The sequence below is a fragment of the Amblyomma americanum genome, chromosome 1 (assembly GCF_052857255.1).
Source record: "Amblyomma americanum isolate KBUSLIRL-KWMA chromosome 1, ASM5285725v1, whole genome shotgun sequence".
Lineage (NCBI taxonomy): Eukaryota > Metazoa > Arthropoda > Arachnida > Ixodida > Ixodidae > Amblyomma > Amblyomma americanum.
In genome coordinates, this window is record NC_135497.1 from 554,003,131 (window position 1) to 554,021,753 (window position 18,623).

The window sequence follows — 18,623 nt, forward strand, 5'->3', positions numbered from 1 at the left end:
CAAAACCATGATTTGTGCAATATTTCAGGGGAATCATTGATACAAAACCATGGTTTGTTCAATAATTCAGGGGAATCCACCAAGGTGAAGTAGGTTTGTAATACCGGATGAAAGGCTGATGCGCTGCTCATGGTCACATAAAACTGTCCAGTCCATAACACAACACCTTGCAATGCGTTATGTTCAGTGTACACTCACCCTTGCTGCCCTATATTTGTCGAGCTTCTCTTGAATTGGTTTTTGCTGCACACACATTATAAGGAACCTTCACTATGTGAAGTGTTCCGAAGCGCTTATGGGCACATGTGACGCTACACAGGTCTCACTAAAGCAAACCACAGCACGAAGCTTCATTCATAAAGAAGAAACAGTGTGAAATATGACAAATAGGTGTTTAAAACTCTATGTTTATTCAGTTTGTAAGAGGAGAGGACTCCATAAGATGGTTGCCTGCGGCGCTCCTAAGGGAAACTGCATCTGCCTGTTGGTCCGCGAGGTGCAAGCACCACTGCTGTAGACTGTGCTTGTCACTGCACTGCCGTACAGCAGGCCCCTATCCGCCACCTGGGGACCGCGCTCTCTAGCAGGCAGGTTCTGCCGAGAGTGCCACTGCATGCTCTGGTTTCCCAGCCGTTGAAAGGATAGCAAAGTGGAAACGTAAAGCTCAGAAACACATAATTATGGCACATAAACAATGGTGCCGGCGAAGGTGGTGGTTGACACAGCCCATACATCAAGAGGAGTGGCATATACATTGCCAACAATCTCAGAAAAGGATATGCACACGGCTGCACTATGGGCTGCAACACCTCTATACAGCTTCACAACAACCTTTGCCATAAGCCTGAAAAGAAACAAAGGTACAAACCGACAGACAGGCACAAACAAAGGAATGAAACAAATGAAATTATGTTATCAGGCGTGCCACACAAAAAAGATGAAAACCTACAGGCAACTTTCACAAGACAGACTGATAAGCAAGCACATCAACACAAGACAAGAGCGCTGCAGCCAGGCCACGGCAGCAAATGTGGCCGCCCTGTCTGTACCTGGGCCATCCGAGCACCTCTGAAAGGCCCGTTGAACCAGGCGCAGGCCGAAAACTGGTGGCAGCAGTAGAACAACACCACCATTAGAAATTCAAGAAATGGAAACCTAGCCTACAAGTGCTCAATACATGTAGCGTCCTAGCGCTGTGCTGCCACTGCAAGCCAGACATTGCCTGAATTCCTAAATGCAGCACACAGAACAAATGCAGATGGCTATTTACAATGCGGTACGAGCTCTGCAGCCAGGTCAGGGCACCAAATGTGGCCGACTGAACCTGGGCCATCCGAGCGCCTCTGAAAGGACCCGTTGAACCAGGCTCAGTCCAAAAACTGGTGGCAGCAGCAGAACAACACCACCGTTAGAGATTCAAGAAATGGGAACCTAGCCTACAAGTGCTCAACACATGTAGCGTCCTAGCGCTGTGCTGCCACTGCAAGCCAGACATTGCCTGAATTCCTAAATGCAGTACACAGAACAAATGCAGATGGCTATTTACAATGCGGTACGAGCTCTGCAGCCAGGCCAGGGCACCAAATGTGGCCGACTGAACCTGGGCCATCCGAGCGCCTCTGAAAGGACCCGTTGAACCAGGCTCAGTCCAAAAACTGGTGGCGGCAGCAGAACAACACCACCGTTAGGGATTCAAGAAATGGGAACCTAGCCTACAAGTGCTCAACACATGTAGCGTCCTAGCGCTGTGCTGCCACTGCAAGCCAGACATTGCCTGAATTCCTAAATGCAGTACACAGAACAAATGCAGATGGCTATTTACAATGCGGTACGAGCTCTGCAGCCAGGCCAGGGCGCCAAATGTGGCCGACTGAACCTGGGCCATCCGAGTGCTTCTGAAAGGACCCGTTGAACCAGGCTCAGTCCAAAAACTGGTGGCGGCAGCAGAACAACACCACCGTTAGGGATTCAAGGAATGGGAACCCAGCCTACAAGTGCTCAACACATGTAGCGTCCTAGCGCTGTGCTGCCACTGCAAGCCAGACATTGCCTGAATTCCTAAATGCAGTACACAGAACAAATGCAGATGGCTATTTACAATGCGGTATGAGCTCTGCAGCCATGCCAGGGCACCAAATGTGGCCGCCTGGTCTGAACCTGGGCCATCCAAGCGCCTCTGAAAGAGCCTGTTGAACCAGGCGCAGGCCGGAACATAGCAGAGGCGACAGAGAGTTCATGTTCCAGGCAAGTGTACCCTGCTATTTAGGATGTACAAAGCCAGATGTACCACTTAATGGTCCATGTTCCTGAATAGAGGGCAGGCATACAGCTTGTCATTCACAGTGAAAGCAACACATTTGTTACTCACAGCACCAACATCCACCAGTTTGTAGTGCTGTCGAGTTTCGAGAAAATACATGCGAGCAAAGCTCGTGGTGAACCTTGAGAGCTTTGCCCTAACATCCTGCAGCATCAGATATACATCTTTCTCACACCTGCAGATCACAGTGCACTTCCTACAAGTGACAAGCACACATTCAACAATGCCAAACGAACCATCATTTCAATAAACAACTGAATTGTTCCGACTGCTTTTGTCCAATGAGTTGGAGATGAGTTTCGTCCCCTTAACAAATACTTTTTTGAACTTCATAAGACATGTAGAAATTCCCTTGCTTTTGATCAACTGAGCTTCGAACATCGTAAGAATTTTTGAGCCAGCACCAATGGTCATTGCGTTTCCTTTGCAAATGCTGAAAATTTTTCTGTATCCCCTTGTCAGGTTTTCAAATTGATGTAAAATTTCAGGCTTGCCATCAAAAGATGAATGCGTGTTTGCCAATGTGGGCAAGAATTGGGATAGAAGAAGTTTTCGACAGATTTGCTGTGGAACATACTGTGTTCCATGAAAACTTTTCTTCACAATCCCATTCATATTTTCGAAGGGGAAGGCAGAAAAACCCCAAAGTGGGCCCCACTGCCGCACACTGTCACACAAGTGCGACAGCAGGTGCACATTGAATGTCATGTGTACAAACCCATACAGATGCTGGTACTCTTTCATGAAAATAGCAATTTCTGCCTCAACTGCTGCAAGGTTATCAAGGGCAACTTTGTCAGCCAGAACATGCATGATGTTGGCTAGCCTGACCCAATTCTTAAAGTACGGGAGAGGCAATAGACCGTTAAGAACAAATGGTGAATAAAACAACAGCCATGCCCTCCACTCTGTTGCTTTCCAGAACTTGCGCTGGGATAGAGAGCGAGGCAGGCGGGATAACTCATAAGGCGGCGTGAGGCCCTTCAGCCGCTCGTTTAGGGCTGCAAGCTTTCTGCCCATGTAAAAGATCTTGCCAGAATGGGCACCTTTCAGCCATAGGTTTGTGGTAGCTCTAACAACACCTAAACACAGAGCATGCATGTAGTCCACCAGTGTTGTTGGTGATGCTAAAGAACAGCATCAGCGATAACACTGTGGTTCCAAGCACACCATGTGAGTGACATTTCGCATCCTTGATGAAATCATCATCTGTCCTCTTCCTGGCCTTCATATTTCATACACGCGGGCATGCCCTCTGCCCTGCCTGACGACGCGGCCAGGGTGCAAACACCAGCAGCAGCCATACTCCCATTAAATTGTGTCTGGTTATGCAACATGCACCTAGCAACTGTATCTACAGTGCATGGGCCAGAGTAGACTTTTGTGAAATGGCTGACACCGTTCCTGTCTGACCATCTTAAACCACTCGTGCTCATTTCATTCATTTCCTGGATGAAAGGAATCAAAAAACACTGCATGTCTGGCTTCTTTGGCCCAAACCAGAGACCCACAAGAAGTACATTGTTCATCCGCTCTTTGAAGGGCAGCTCAATCACCATTAACTCCAATGGCCACACACTGTAATCCGACGAATGAAAGATGGGTATACCGTCTGTGTTCCATGTCAGCGTTGATGTCGTCGGGGCCAAGGGGAAGTTGGCAGTACGCTGGGCTTTCTGTTAGATCCCCAACATCAAACTTTAGGCCTGGTTTTTCAGCCAGAGGGCCTCTGGCCTTCAGGAGATTAAGGAGCTCAGCCTCCAATCCAAACAAAGTACGACCCTTCCTTCTGCAACACCTTAGCTGAATGTTTCAGGCCACATGAACAGAAACATCGTCACCTTCATCTGCCACACCAATATACTTACGGCAAGTTGAGCAATAGAAATGGCTAGTGATTGCTTGCTCCTGGTCTCTAAAATATTTCTCAAACATGTACTTTGTGGCAGGTAGTTCGCTGCCTTTTGGCAGATGACTGTGGAGCAAAGCCAAAAGGCTTTCTGTAGCTTTTTTTGAATTGTGGTGCCGCAGAGAGTGAGCCATAACCAGGAGAAGACTCTCGTGGTGGTTCAATTGGGCCCCGGGAAACAAGGGTTGGGCCTGAAAAAAAAAAACGCTGGCACCAGACTGCTTTTAAACTATTGGTAACTTGGTCACATAGTGTGCAAACTGCAGGAAGCAACCCTTCACAAAAACATAAGCTGTTATGATTTCAACTTGTTTGAATTCCTAGAGCTTCAAAGCACTACCATGTTTACCCAACTCTGACACATGCATTTTCTTTAAATGCAAGACTTGTATTAACCCTCCACCCTCCACACCCCTGTCATCTCTAAACATATTTTCAACTTTTCTTATATATGCGGGGATAAAAGTACTCAAATAACTACGTGGAGCATAACCTCAATTTATGCTCTGCCGATTGACAGATGAATCCAGTTTGTGTGCGGCAAAATAAGTATAAATGCACATACCATTGGGTCTAGCTCGATGGATTCCATGCAAGGCTGGTCTGAAACTGCAGCCTGTCGAAGTGGTGCAGCAGGAGAGTTCTCCCTGTGTGGAATGGTATCAGCATCTTGCCCAGCAAAAATTGCAGCTTGCCCTATGTCTCCCCTTTGCACCTCTTCAAAATCTGAAGAGGGTGGTGCTGATGTAACGGGAGAGTTCTCCATTTGTGGCACAGTATCAGAAACTTGCCCAGCAAAAACTGCAGCTTGTCCTATGTCTCCCCTTTGCACCTCTTCAAAATCTGAATAGGGTAGTGCTGATGTAACGGGAGAGTTCTCCATCTGTGGAACGGTATCAGCATCTTGCCCAGCAAAAATTGCAGCATGCCCTATGTCTCCCATTTGCTCTCCTTCAAAGTCTGACGATGGGGAACACACTGCTGCTTCAATCTTGGCAGCTATTCTATCAGCTGAACTGCAAATAAACATAAAGACGATGTTGAAACTGCCATGAGAAGTCCAACTGCAGCATGATTAAGGCTATGTGCACTTGGAACATTTTTATATTCCGGTACTGTGCAATCACTTTTCCGTTACCAAATAAAAAACCACTGCAAGGTGTCACACAAGATGTATTTCACCTAGAGATGCAAAATTTCAGGAAATTTTGAACAATCGGGAAAAACCGGTTTTTTTTTCATGTTATTTTCCAAAAATTTGGAAAAAATGGAGAAAAAAAACAAAAATTTCTTTTGCGCATGACAACGGTTTATTGTCAATGTCAAGAGCCATTACTCTCATAATGCAAATAACAGAGAAGAAAAAGAAGTTCTTTCTGCCTTTTCACAAACAAGTGCAAGGATTTCACAGATTGAAGGAATTATAGAAGCATCCAGCAAAAGCGGTCTGTTCTCTGTAAATAGGCATGACATTGTGGAACTGTTATGAAAGTTATAACAAAAAACACTCTAATGCCTCTTCTGTGGCTGCTATTTCGTCATTGCTTCAACTTTGGATACATTGACCAAGGCGGTGAAAAGGTGAACTTATACAACTTATTCGGAGTCAGTATCACTGGCTTCATCTGTAGCCTTCTTCATCATGTTGAGATGTGCATGCACAAAAACAAGCTTTTGCACCTTGTCATTACTTAGCCTGTTCCTACGCAGAGTATGAATGTTGGCGAAGTCGGACCAGTTTCGCTCACAAGCAGCTGATGATGGTGGAATCTGTAAAACGTTTCGAGCCAGAGGCATCACCGTTTTAGTGGTGCAGATTCCCTCCCACCACGTTGAAGGCCGCATGTGGTTAGCAGAGGCCCATATTCCGGACCTTGACCATATGCCTTCATTGGTCCTGTATTCTGCAACGTCGGAGTACACTTTTCCGACTTCGAGGTTCATGTGCTTACTGTGCTCAGAGATCCAGTCAAACGCTGATAAGACTTCCTCGTCAGTCAAGTTTTTCCCCTTGTATCTTGGGTCAAGAAGGTTTGCTGCACAGTGTATGGGATGAACTTTAAACGCCTTGCGTGTATTTAAGGCTTTTTCGGCGAGATGCCGTTCATTCTGCAGATGAACAGAGCACTTCAGATTCGTTTGAATCTCCTCTGCTAGATTGTGAAACAAATTTTTGACGTCCGACAACAGGGCTTGGTCACTTTCTACGGCTTTGATAGCCTTTGCGATGGGTTCTAGCAAAGTATGGCATGATATCAATGCAACCCAGAACTCTTCTTCGTCCAGAACGACAACCCTAAGAGCCTTGTCGAACTGCACGTTCTCCATTATAGCAATTTCTTGCAAAACCTCCTTGTTTCGCAAAAGGCTTTCAAAGGAGAGGCAGACACCACTCCATCTCGTCTTGCTCGGAAGCTTCAGGCTGCAGCTCACACCTTTGCCGTACTTTGTTGCCTGCCTTTCCTTGAATGTGGCCAACACCAAGTGAGTTTTCTTAACGTATTTGATTATATCTTTCGCCTGCTTATGCACATCTTGGATTGTGCCAAGTGTAAGTAGATCATTCATCAGCAGGTTCAGAGAGTGTGCGGCACAACCAATCGCTGTAACGTGAGGAAATCGCTCGATAACGAGAGCCCATGCTGCTTTCATATTACTGGCATTGTCGGTTACCAGCGCCTTTACCTTTGAGCTACCGACCGATTCCATAACTGCACAGATTTCTTCTTTCAGGTAGGCCGCGGTATGCCTGTTTGTGCCGGTGTTGATTGACTTAAAAAACAGTGGCGATGGTGTGCACAGCACAAAGTTTATAACCGATTCTCCTTCGACGTTTGTCCAGCCGTCAGTGACAAGGGTGATGCATGAAGCCTTTTCAATGGAATTTTTCATTGATACGGTAGCGGCCTCGTATTCTGCGTCGAGCAATGGTCCAGCCAAGCTGTGCCGGCTTGGGGGCTTGTAAGAAGGTCTGAGTGCTTAAATGCAGCCACCCAATAGTCATTTGTAACCAAGGTGAAGGGAGAGTTGGAAGCATATATCGCATTTGCCAGCGCTTTATCGGCGTTCTTCTGCGCTTGAGGTGTCATCGTGTCGACGAACTGAGTCACCCTTCCACTCGCTGACGCTGCGCTGCTCGCTGTGCTGTTTACTACGCCATGAGCTTCGCTTGAACTACGACTGCTACATGAAGGGCTGCGAGAGCGGCTTCGTGGTGTCACTTCCTCTCTTGGGAATTTCACGCACTGAGCGATGTGCCCAGAAAGGCGCGTGGCATTGGGAAAAGCATAGCTGCTGTTGCAGTACTTACAGACTGCGGGTCCCCGTTTCCCGCCAATGGTCTCCCCGACCGTGAAGTGCATCCACACGTTGGAAAGTGGCCGTACCATTGCAGAATTCACTCCAACACGGATCTAAATGAGGATTTCCGCAACAGTTTGCACACGGATGCGAAGGAAAGCCAAAAGAGGACAAAACAAGCACCAAAACAAGAGAAACTGTATCCAGCCGACGAAGCTTCGCCGACAGCGGAGCTGACATTACGTGGTAACGATGGCGATTGCTCAGCCGTCGATCGGCATTTCGGTTTCACGTTCGGTGTTTCGGTTTCGCATTCGGCACTGTGTGTTGCGTAAACTTTATTTCTGTACATTTTTTCCCCGCAGAAATTTTTACTAATTTTTCCAACTGCTCCGAAAAAAAACGGGAAAAAACCAGTTTTTTTCCGAAATTTTCCCGTTTTTTTCAGCACTTCGCATCTCTAATTTCACCCATATATGACAAATGAAAACCTTGTCACATATGAAGAGGTCAGCAATAATTTGACAAATAATGCTGGAAATCGGCAAATAAGCTACAATTTAGTGCGACCTTGCTCTACACCATTTACGAAGTGTGAATTTTAATTATACGGCACTTCAGAATTACAAAAACTAAATGCCGTGGTTTTTTTTATTATGCTTCCATGCAAACGTGTATAAATGAGAGTGCCGCTCGATTTTTTGCCGTCAGCTATCACAGTGTACTAGCAGTTTTCCAATACCGCTTAATGGTCATGAAACTGCTCTGCAACTTTATGGGAAAGCTTGGCACACTGCCAAAAGCAGCCTTACAGCAGCGCTGGTGTCAATCAAGGAGCGTTTTAAGGTGAATGGCGCAGCGGAAGCCGCCTGACTGCATAGAAAGCAACGTTTTGCAGTGTGGAATTTTCTTGTTCTGGTATCTTATCAAGCACAGTGTCGAAGAATGCTATGCAAATGTTTATGTATTTGTGAACAAGCGTGCGCTTTCTGTTAACGATGCTTTTGTCTTGTCTGATGAGCTACCGCTACAGCTACAAGTGCAACGACGAAAAGGTGCCATATTTTGCTTCCCGTGCCTCACCGAACTGCGAGAAAAGTGGAGACGTGCCATTCCCTGATGAGAAGTTGGTGGCTTCTCTTCTCAATGGCCGAACGCGCACATTTGTGAGAAACATTTCATTCCCACAGACAACGTTCTGCACGAATTTGTGAATAGGGGCGTTGTGTCACTGCAATGTATGCTGCCCAAGCTGAAGCCTTGAGGATTGGAAGCTTGTCATGGGGAAAAAAGTTTCCTTTTTAATAACTTACAATTCTGAAATCTTCAGCGAACATGCATTTTTACATGCTGGTTTCAAATAAGCCGTTCAATTTCATGTAAACAAGTACTGCACTTATGTAATACATTATGTACGTTTTTTGCTGAGAGCTTCTAGAAAATTTTTGCTGCAAGAAATTTTCCAAAATGCATGCCACTGCTTTTTAATGGCATCTACGAATGCAATAAGCATAAAATTCTCATTATTAATTATAAAATTATCCTAAAAGCCAGTATAGTCAACTCTCAATAATTCGAACTTGAAGGGGAATGAAAATTTATTCAAATTAACTAAGTAAAATTAACAGGACCCTTTTAACGTGTTTAATGTTAACGGAACCAAACAGACAGCTGAAATAACCTGTTGTGTAAAATAAGTGAGTTTGAATCAGTGGCACTCCACTGCACATACCATTTTCTCTTCTACCAATAACGCTAATAGTTCCATATGTGCAAAAAAAGTGGCTTTTTCACTAGATGCACGCCCAAAGAAAATGAAGAACTGCTTTGAAAACTCTGAAAGCACCATGCTGAAATCACGAGAGGTAATTAAATGAGAGTGAACAGAATTGAACACACTTCCCACTGACATCTAGAGCATTGCTCTACAGCATTCCTCAGTGGATGAGTCACCGTTGTTCTGCTGAGGTGTCTGCAGTGGTAAACATAGCTACATTCCTCCTGTTGGCATTTTCCCACTCTTAAAAAGGTCTTCCCATGCACACGCATTTTTTGTTCCCTGAATGAATTTACTGAGGTTGTTGCATGGTTTTTGAAGAAACCATGTTGCGCATAAAAAGACAACCACAGGAAAGACCAAAGGAACAGAAAGAGCGCAAACTATCATCTGGGTTTATTTGTGCGAAAGTGCCTTATATATGCAAAATCACATCAAAAGAACAAGGAGGTTGAGAGAGGGGGTATATCCAAGCAACTCCTGATCAACAACAGGTGCGCAGAAAATACTTTTCCTTATTGTAAAGTTTGACGGAAGTGTCGCTAATACATTTATCACCTTTATCTTTTATGTGATAGGCCTCCAAAAGCTCACGCGCTGTTTTGTTATTACTTTTGCCTAGTCTTTTAATCTGCTTAAGCAAAGGCTCGCATCCACTGCAATCAAAGCAATGAGCAGGCAAGTTAGCTCCTTCCTTATTCCGAATGGAATAAGGAAACTCGCAGCCTTGTGCCCGAGAACCGGCACCCAAGGAACTAGAGGCAGTGGATGCGGCATCAAACATGCTGAGACGTTCGTTAAATGTGCCACTGGTGTGGTGTATGAAATCCCACTCAAGTGTGGAAGTGCCTATGTAGGCCAAACAGGCCGTTGCTTGAATGAACGCGCAGGGGAACATGCCCGATCCATTCGGAATAAGGAAGGAGCTAACTTGCCTGCTCATTGCTTTGATTGCAGTGGATGCGAGCCTTTGCTTAAGCAGATTAAAATACTAGGCAAAAGTAATAACAAAACAGCGCGTGAGCTTTTGGAGGCCTATCACATAAAAGATAAAGGTGATAAATGTATTAGCGACACTTCCGTCAAACTTTACAATAAGGAAAAGTATTTTCTGCGCACCTGTTGTTTATCAGGAGTTGCTTGGATATACCCCCTCTCTCAACCTCCTTGTTCTTTTGATGTGATTTTGCATATATAAGGCACTTTCGCACAAATAAACCCAGTTGATAGTTTGCGCTCTTTCTGTTCCTTTGGCCTTTCCTGTGGTTGTCTTTTTATGCGCAACATGGTTTCTTCAAAAGCAATGTACCAACTTGCCCAACAAGAAGTTCTTCTAGACTACCTGATGAGCACCGTGGGCCCTTTTATAAATGTTCCTCCTTCATCTTTACAAGTCAACGCCTGTGTCAACTTCATCGCCAGTGCTACATGTCGAGCCAGGTACATCGCCTTCTGCCTCCGGAAGGGATTTATTCCCGAAGAAGTAAGTTCACTGTTCGGAATCATCAAACCGCGAACGGCCATTCTGAAACGCATTTGCAGATACTTAAGATCGTAACTTTGGAACCAAGTGCGAAGGTTCCAAGACCTTTTACGCTCGATTTGCTTTGCGATTGACCCCACCTGGATAGCAGAAATTAAGCTGCGTTCTGCCAGAAAAGTTGCCGCCCAGATGTCTGAATTTTGGTGGGCCCAGTGCCTTCAGCAGGTTCTGGTTCACAGCAGAACAATGAGCAAAACTGCTGGCACCAGCAGCCTTGTGGTCCCGAATGACGTGGTTTTGCCTGAAGATGTTGCAAGCGTTCTTAGCAAAGGCCCCAAGTACAGTCTTCAGCCTTTAGTCCCAGCCCACGACCTGCTAGCAATCAACCGACGGATTTCAAGCCAGGCTGACCAAGAAGATCAAGAAAGGTGCCTGCTGGAAGGTGTAGAAGCCTTGACCAAAAAAGTCAACACGGCGTCTACCAGGTGTGCCAAAGACCCTACCAAAAGGGTGGTCTCGTTTTTTAGGCAAAATGAGTTACGATTGCTTCAGGCAGACAAGAACGGAGGGTTCGTCGTATTACGTGATAAAGTTTTCAACGAGAAGGCGCTCCAAGCCATCGCAAAGAACTTCGTCCGGGTGAAACCCAGTGCCACAAGGATCAAGACCAGAGCTGCTACTTTGTGCAGAGACCTTGAATTGTCCAGGCTGGCAAACTCAATAACTGCATGTAAGACAAAAGCGCTGTTTGTGTTCTTTACTACAAAAACGCACAAGGACTCAATGCCGTTTAGAACAATCGTCAGTGAGAAGGGATCATGGCAGTTTCTAATTAGCCAGTATTTACTGAAGCACCTTAATACTTTACAAATTGAAGACCCCTTTTTTACAAAGAACTCGACTGATGTTGTTAACTTCTTCAACTCCAATGACCATATCAGCTATTCCTTTTCAGTAGATGTTGAGGATTTGTTTTATTCAGTGCCGCATCAAGGTTTGTTTGTTGCTGTCCGAGATTGTATTGAAAGAAGCAGTTTAATAGGCTTCCAAAACTCTGCTGGTGTTTCAGCAGATAGCTTCATGTCTTTGCTCGAATTTTATCTGCAAGCCACCTTCATTTCTTTTAAAGACAACTTTTACATTCAAAAACAAGGAATTTGTATCGGTTCTTGCATCGCCCCTGTTCTTTGTAACATATTTTTAGCCGCCATTGACCGCTCCCTAATGGACAAGCTTACTAATCTGGGGGTATTTAAGTGTTTTAGATACGTGGACGATTTTTTGATTGTTTTATTCAAACAAATCACCTTGACCCACACTGATTCAGTGAGTAGAATTTTAACTGTCTTTAGACAGTATGGGCGAGGTCTGACCTTCACGCATGAACTTCCTTCTAGTGGGTCGTTGCAGTTTTTAGATATCAACCTGAACTTCGGCTCACAACACGCCTGCTGGCACTATGCCCCACGAGCAAAGAAAGAGCTACTGCCGTTTGATTCTGCGCATTCTAAGGTAGTCAAAAGAGCAATTGCAAGCTCGTGCCTGGAATCTGCCATCACCAAGTCATGCCCGCATGCAATGCATATTAGTTTCAATAATCAAATTGAAAGGTTGCTTTCAGCCGGCTTCCCCTGCGATGTCATATCAGCCGTGGCCGAGAATCTTCTTAGGAAGATAAAAAGAAGAAATCGAGGTAGTGTGGATGAGCCGCCGCCAAAAAAGAAGATCGTGGTGATGCCATACATACACAAAGTGGCGCACAATGTAAAAAAAGTGGCCAAGAGGCGTGGCGTCTCTGTCGTTTTTTCTGCCCCACGGAAACTCGCAGCCTTGTGCCCGAGAACCGGCACCCAAGGAACTAGAGGCAGTGGATGCGGCATCAAACATGCTGAGACGTTCGTTAAATGTGCCACTGGTGTGGTGTATGAAATCCCACTCAAGTGTGGAAGTGCCTACGTAGGCCAAACAGGCCGTTGCGTGAATGAACGCGCAGGGGAACATGCCCGATCCATTCGGAATAAGGAAGGAGCTAACTTGCCTGCTCATTGCTTTGATTGCAGTGGATGCGAGCCTTTGCTTAAGCAGATTAAAATACTAGGCAAAAGTAATAACAAAACAGCGCGTGAGCTTTTGGAGGCCTATCACATAAAAGATAAAGGTGATAAATGTATTAGCGACACTTCCGTCAAACTTTACAATAAGGAAAAGTATTTTCTGCGCACCTGTTGTTGATCAGGAGTTGCTTGGATATACCCCCTCTCTTAACCTCCTTGTTCTTTTGATGTGATTTTGCATATATAAGGCACTTTCGCACAAATGAACCCAGTTGATAGTTTGCGCTCTTTCTGTTCCTTTGGCCTTTCCTGTGGTTGTCTTTTTATGCGCAACATGGTTTCTTCAAAAGCAATGTACCAACTTGCCCAACAAGAAGTTCTTCTAAACTGCATGGTTTAAGCTTGTGTATATGAACAGAAGGCTAACCATTGTTGTTATTATTTATTTATATATGAATACTGCAATCCCGCAAGGAATTTTTGCAGGGTGGGTGCATGAATACAAAAAAAGAAAGGGAAATTATAAGTACAGGCCTCAGAAGTTCAGGCAAAAAGCTCAGACATAAGGACAGGTAAGCATAAAGACCTCTACAAGTATGACTTGTTCTCATCTCTTTGTAGAGAATTTTGGTCACCTTCATTAGCCTTCTAAATTTGTTGTTCCTCTTATTGTTTTGTTCACGGATAAGTAACCACTGCGCAGCTCTCAGTCATCTTGAAGATAAAAGCTTCAATCACTCGACATGCATGCCTTTGCTAAAAAATTTCCTGTGGTAACTTCATCCAATTTCTTGAACTCCTGAATGAAGCTCCATCTTCTTACAACTGTCATATGCCTGGTATTCTGCAAAGTTGTTTCTCTTATGAAAATAAACTAATCTCCCCTTTTTCTAATTTGTTTTTCAACCTCATGGAAGGTAAAAGACCATAATGCAGAAATAGGGCTGCCACATGTCAGAAGGGCTTCATTCACAATTCTATTATAAAGAAGAAAAGGCCCTCGTTTTGGTGTCTGAAATACCCGTGTGCAGCTCCCAGGATGTACAGCATTTCGCATGTAGACAAATGCTGGTATAGTATTTGTTGTTTAACATCTCAAAGCAAAATAGGCTATGTATGAAAGATAATGCAGTGAAGGCCTCCGGCTATATTTAGATCACCTGGGACTCTTTAATGCGCACTGACATCGCACTATACATGGGCACCTTCAATACGCCTCCATCAAAACTCAGCCACCGTGCACAGGTTCGAACACGCGTCCTCGTGCAGCATTCAAGCGCCCTACCCACTGAGCCACTGCAGCAGATAGTAAACCTTTCAGCCACAATACAGGCTTTTATGTCATTGTTTTTATTATTCATAACATAAGAATACAATGTACAACCTGTCTCATCCTTATGTCAAGCACTTGCGTGGTCCAGTGCCCCACCAACAAACCAACAACTTGCTGCATGTGCTAGGTTCTACACGCTACACTTCTCAAGAAATAGAGCCACATACATATACAAGAATCATGGGCTGCTGTCTAATTTCAGTTTTTACTGCCTGGAAGCACTGCTTTAGCACTGTACACAGGTTTGGTGTAGACTGTACAGATATTGTTTTAACATCAAAATTGTACTTATATATAAAGACTTATTACATGTAGCAGAACTAGACAAGGCCACCCTTGTGAAAAGTGCTATATACACGACATGACAGATGCAAACCCATGAAGCAACTTAGGTGCCTTGCATGTCACATAACACAAACATGCAACAGTACCTTTTAAGGAAAAATATAAATATAAATTTTTATCAAACCACATATATAACATTATTTAGAATGTGCAGAAAAGGCAAATGAGTGGGAAGAATGGATCAAGCTTTAAACCTGAAGCCTATGATAACGGCTGTCTGTGTTTGCTGACATGAAGTAACTACAGACATGACCACAGTGGATAAATTACCTGACAGAGACATTCAGAGCAGTGTACTGCTTCCTGTAGTGATGTGCTGAGCGTCTAGGAATTCCTGCAGCATCAGTGTGTGGATACCGTTTATATACGCCTGCCGGCTTCATCTGAAAAATAAACATTTGTTTACACATTGCACATTTGCTTCATATATACCAACTTCTGTGATCTTTGTGATCTGGCTGAGCACAAAATTTGTTACGTTGCAGGTGGTGCTGGAGTGCATGCAAAAGTGTTCAAACATAGCTTTAGCTATTTGGCAGCAATCAGTATTCCATCTTGCAATAAATGTACAACACTCTGGAAGCTGTCGACCACAACCACCACCGAGCCACTGCGCTGAGCGGAGCTGTGCTTTTCTGTCGTGTGCCGAAGTTCGCTTCGCGAACTTGAGGTTTGCTTCGTTGCTGCAAGCCGCTGTCCTGCAGTCGAAGTTGAGTGCATGCCGCATCCGTGCTCCAATTCACTCGTGTCGCGATGGCTGAGGGGGTCGTTCGGCTCGCGCCACATTCGGACCAGAGGGTGTCTAAACTCTATGTGCGCGAACTTATGTGCGAAAGACCAAGCTGAGAGCAGCTCACTTTCCTTGTCTTCCCCTAAAAAAGGTCCATGTTTGCCCTGAAGTGGCTCAATCGTATACGCTTCCGGCTTTGCAGTTGCTCCTCCCCAGTTTTCCCGTGTCTTGCGGTGGAGCACTCCCCATCCCAGCAGGCGCTTTGCAGTGGCCATCGCCGAGTGCAGGCGCTCAATCCCTAGCAAGCACACCACTCCGCTTCACAGGTCTGTGCACAACTGCCGCCGGCACAAATTCTGGCGATAACTTGCTCAAATTACGAGCAGAACAAGGTGACAGATTGAGAGGCTGTTTACTGAGCCGCAAGGGGACAGCAAGTGAATACACATCTGCTGGCTTACATCGCGTCACCACTTGCGTATGCAACCTGGTGCAAGTGACAGTGGTGCTCGCCACGCACAACCGGGCCTGAAAACGCTTGTCTGTGCCACTTTTGGGAGTGCTCGAAGACTCACTACATCTGAGCGTAATCGCATGCATTTGAGGTCGCGGCTCCTTTGTGAATGTCGGATGGTCGCGACGAGCGGACGAGCTAGATACGATTCGTCGCCGCCGCAATGACTGAGCGACCGCCGGAAATATAAGAATGGGCAAACTTCTCTTTGCAGCTCCTCAAAAGTAGGCGAATGTAGCGTGCACCTGACAATATTGCATACGCTTTGCAGAGAACACCGCATAGCAGTGCCGCACCGACAGCATGAAACGCATAAGTTGGACGCGACTTTAGCCACGGACCTGGTTTGGTTGACGGGGGTTTAACATCCCAAAGCCACTTAGGCTATGAGAGACGCCGTAGTGGAGGGCTCCAGAAATTTCGACCCCCGGGGGATCTTTAACGTGCACTGACATCGCACAGTACACGGGCCTGTAGAATTTCGCCTTTATCGAAATTCTACCGCCGCGGCCGGAATCGAACTTTAGCCATGGACCTACAGTGACGTCCGCCGTACCTTTAATGAGAATAAACTGGGTAGAACCGAAAATTGGGCGAGTTGGTGAACGTTTAGCATATTTGAACAGCGCCAAGACACGAGGAAACGCTTCGTTTGTGTCCGTGTTTCCTGCTTAGCCCTCGAGTCTTAGCGCTTATCAAACATGCTGAAGTGTGTACGCCCGACGCATCTTTAGGCACTCCGTAAATGTTAACGCGGATTACGCATGCATTACAATTCAAACTCACCCGCCAAAACAAAGGGCACTCACCTTTTGTCAGGCGTGATGTTGACAACTCCGTGAAGCGAACCTTTCCAAACACTGGTACAGCGCACGGAACGTTCACGCTGCTAACAGCAGCGGTTGAACAAACGACTCGAATTTCGTGGGAAAGGCAGATCGAACTGGATGCTAGCGATGCTAGTACGAAAAAGACACGATGGTCGCGATCGCACAGTGTCTTCCGCTGGATCAGGATTCGGATTCGTAGGTACTCCTAGCCGCGAGCATCGGCTATGCAACATTCATTCAACGTGAGCTGACGTGTGCATGCCACTTTTTTTTTTACATCATATTTTAGAACAACTATAGAACAGCACACCTCAACGCGGTGACCACATGTAGAACTGCAAGCGTTGCGTTCAGGAACCAGCCACTGATATTTGTTTTCACTAAAACTGGAGGTACAAAGGGCAAGGAGTTCGCATGTGTGATGAATCATGTCATTTGTATGAGAAAATTCGATCATGCAGCCCCAATTGGGTGGTAATCCTTCTGTAAATGCAGAGGTAAAATAGCAAAATTTAGAGTAGTTCGTAGCAAAGGAAAGCAAAGTACATACCGTTGCTGCCAGAATTAAACGCGAGCACATAACGAATGGAAGTGAATCTGCGAGGACAGACGTGTGTGTGTGCGCGCGCGTGTGTGTGTGTGTGTGCCGCTCACAACGCTAGCACATCTCACCAAACTGATACTCGGTGAATCGAAAAACGCCTCTGGGCGCATTTCGAGGAAGGCGAAACACAAAAAGCTCATGTGTACTCTGTGGTATCTGTGCAGGTCGTCATCCGGAAGTTCACATCTTCGGAACTCTGAACCTCGCATGTAACCATACCATACCGTACCATACCACACCGTATAATCTATGGCAGCCGAAAAAGTTTGACTGCTGTGGCAAAAGGTTGATTGGCTGCAGCTACAGCTGATAAATGAATTCATGCATACCTTTGTCAAAAGTTTGGAGCCCAAGGGGTTTATTTTCTATAGCTTCTGGCAAAGACGTACGTTGTACACAGCTGGCACCAGCTTTAAAACTGGCACAATTATTAGAAGCAGCCTATAGGCTGCTTCTAATAATTGTACTGGTTTGGCTGACTGCAGTCAGCCAAACCAGCGCACGCAGTAGAACCTCAGGTCCGGCTGTCGTTGCTCTCAGTTTTCCATCCTGGATATAATATGATTATATTGCAGCTTAGCCCAGCCTTGATGATATATGTCACCTGTGCCATACGTGTCATACATTTCATCAGGGACAACAATATTTCTTTGGTTTAATATCGCTCGACTGCCGCGAAGTTTTATTCATCGATCGTTTGAACTTTCACTCGACCAATTTTCCGAGACCAAAAGTGCCGCATAAGCGCTGAAACCAGGATGCATAATATTTACTTGTGACTGTCAATGCTGAATTTTTACCGGGAGAAAATGGATATATGCTAAAAGGCTCCAGGCGAATTCAACAACTCCACAGCGCATGACAGCCTTGTGTAATTGTGTAGCATAGGCCACTGCGTGCATATGAAATAAAAGCAAGACGCAGCATGCACTGTGCAAAAAATTACCGTTCGAGTTTAAATCGAAACTATCAATGCACTGCGATTAAAATATGTCTGTGACAGAGCAATGGTGCCACACAAAGTAATTGTGCAGTAAAGTTTGTAGCACTGTGTGACGAACCTAGCTGTAAAATTAGGATAACAAAACAAAACGGGAAGAAAAGGTAGGTGCCGGCCGCGGAAACCGGTCACCTGGTGGGAAACAGGGTGGGCCGCTGAAAAAAATAATAAAAGGCAAGGGGATAGCAAAAAAATACGCTCGTTTATATGAGTCAACGCGTATTTGCCTGTAGGCGCTGCTCTATTTAAGGATATTGTGCAAAAAAAAAACGACAGCTATTCAAGCGAAAGCTCCTACACTGCACTTTCTTCCGTAGCTTGTTCGGCGCGCGTTTCATATGGCCTTAAACCGAGCATGGAATGTGGTGGCAGTATTTCCGATCACATTCACCAAAATTTTCAGCAACCATTCGTCGTACAGCAT

General features: G+C 45.4%; 1 long non-coding RNA gene across 1 annotated transcript; it reads right to left on the reverse strand.

Annotated features, from left to right (window-relative positions):
• Positions 1 to 394: 394 nt before the first annotated feature.
• LOC144116340 (uncharacterized) lies at positions 395 to 16,745 on the reverse strand. The gene is made up of 3 exons (XR_013311845.1): positions 16,575 to 16,745; positions 14,792 to 14,904; positions 395 to 5,245 (listed from the first exon to the last, which is right to left on the reverse strand). It is a non-coding gene; the product is annotated as an uncharacterized LOC144116340 (long non-coding RNA).
• Positions 16,746 to 18,623: the final 1,878 nt, after the last annotated feature.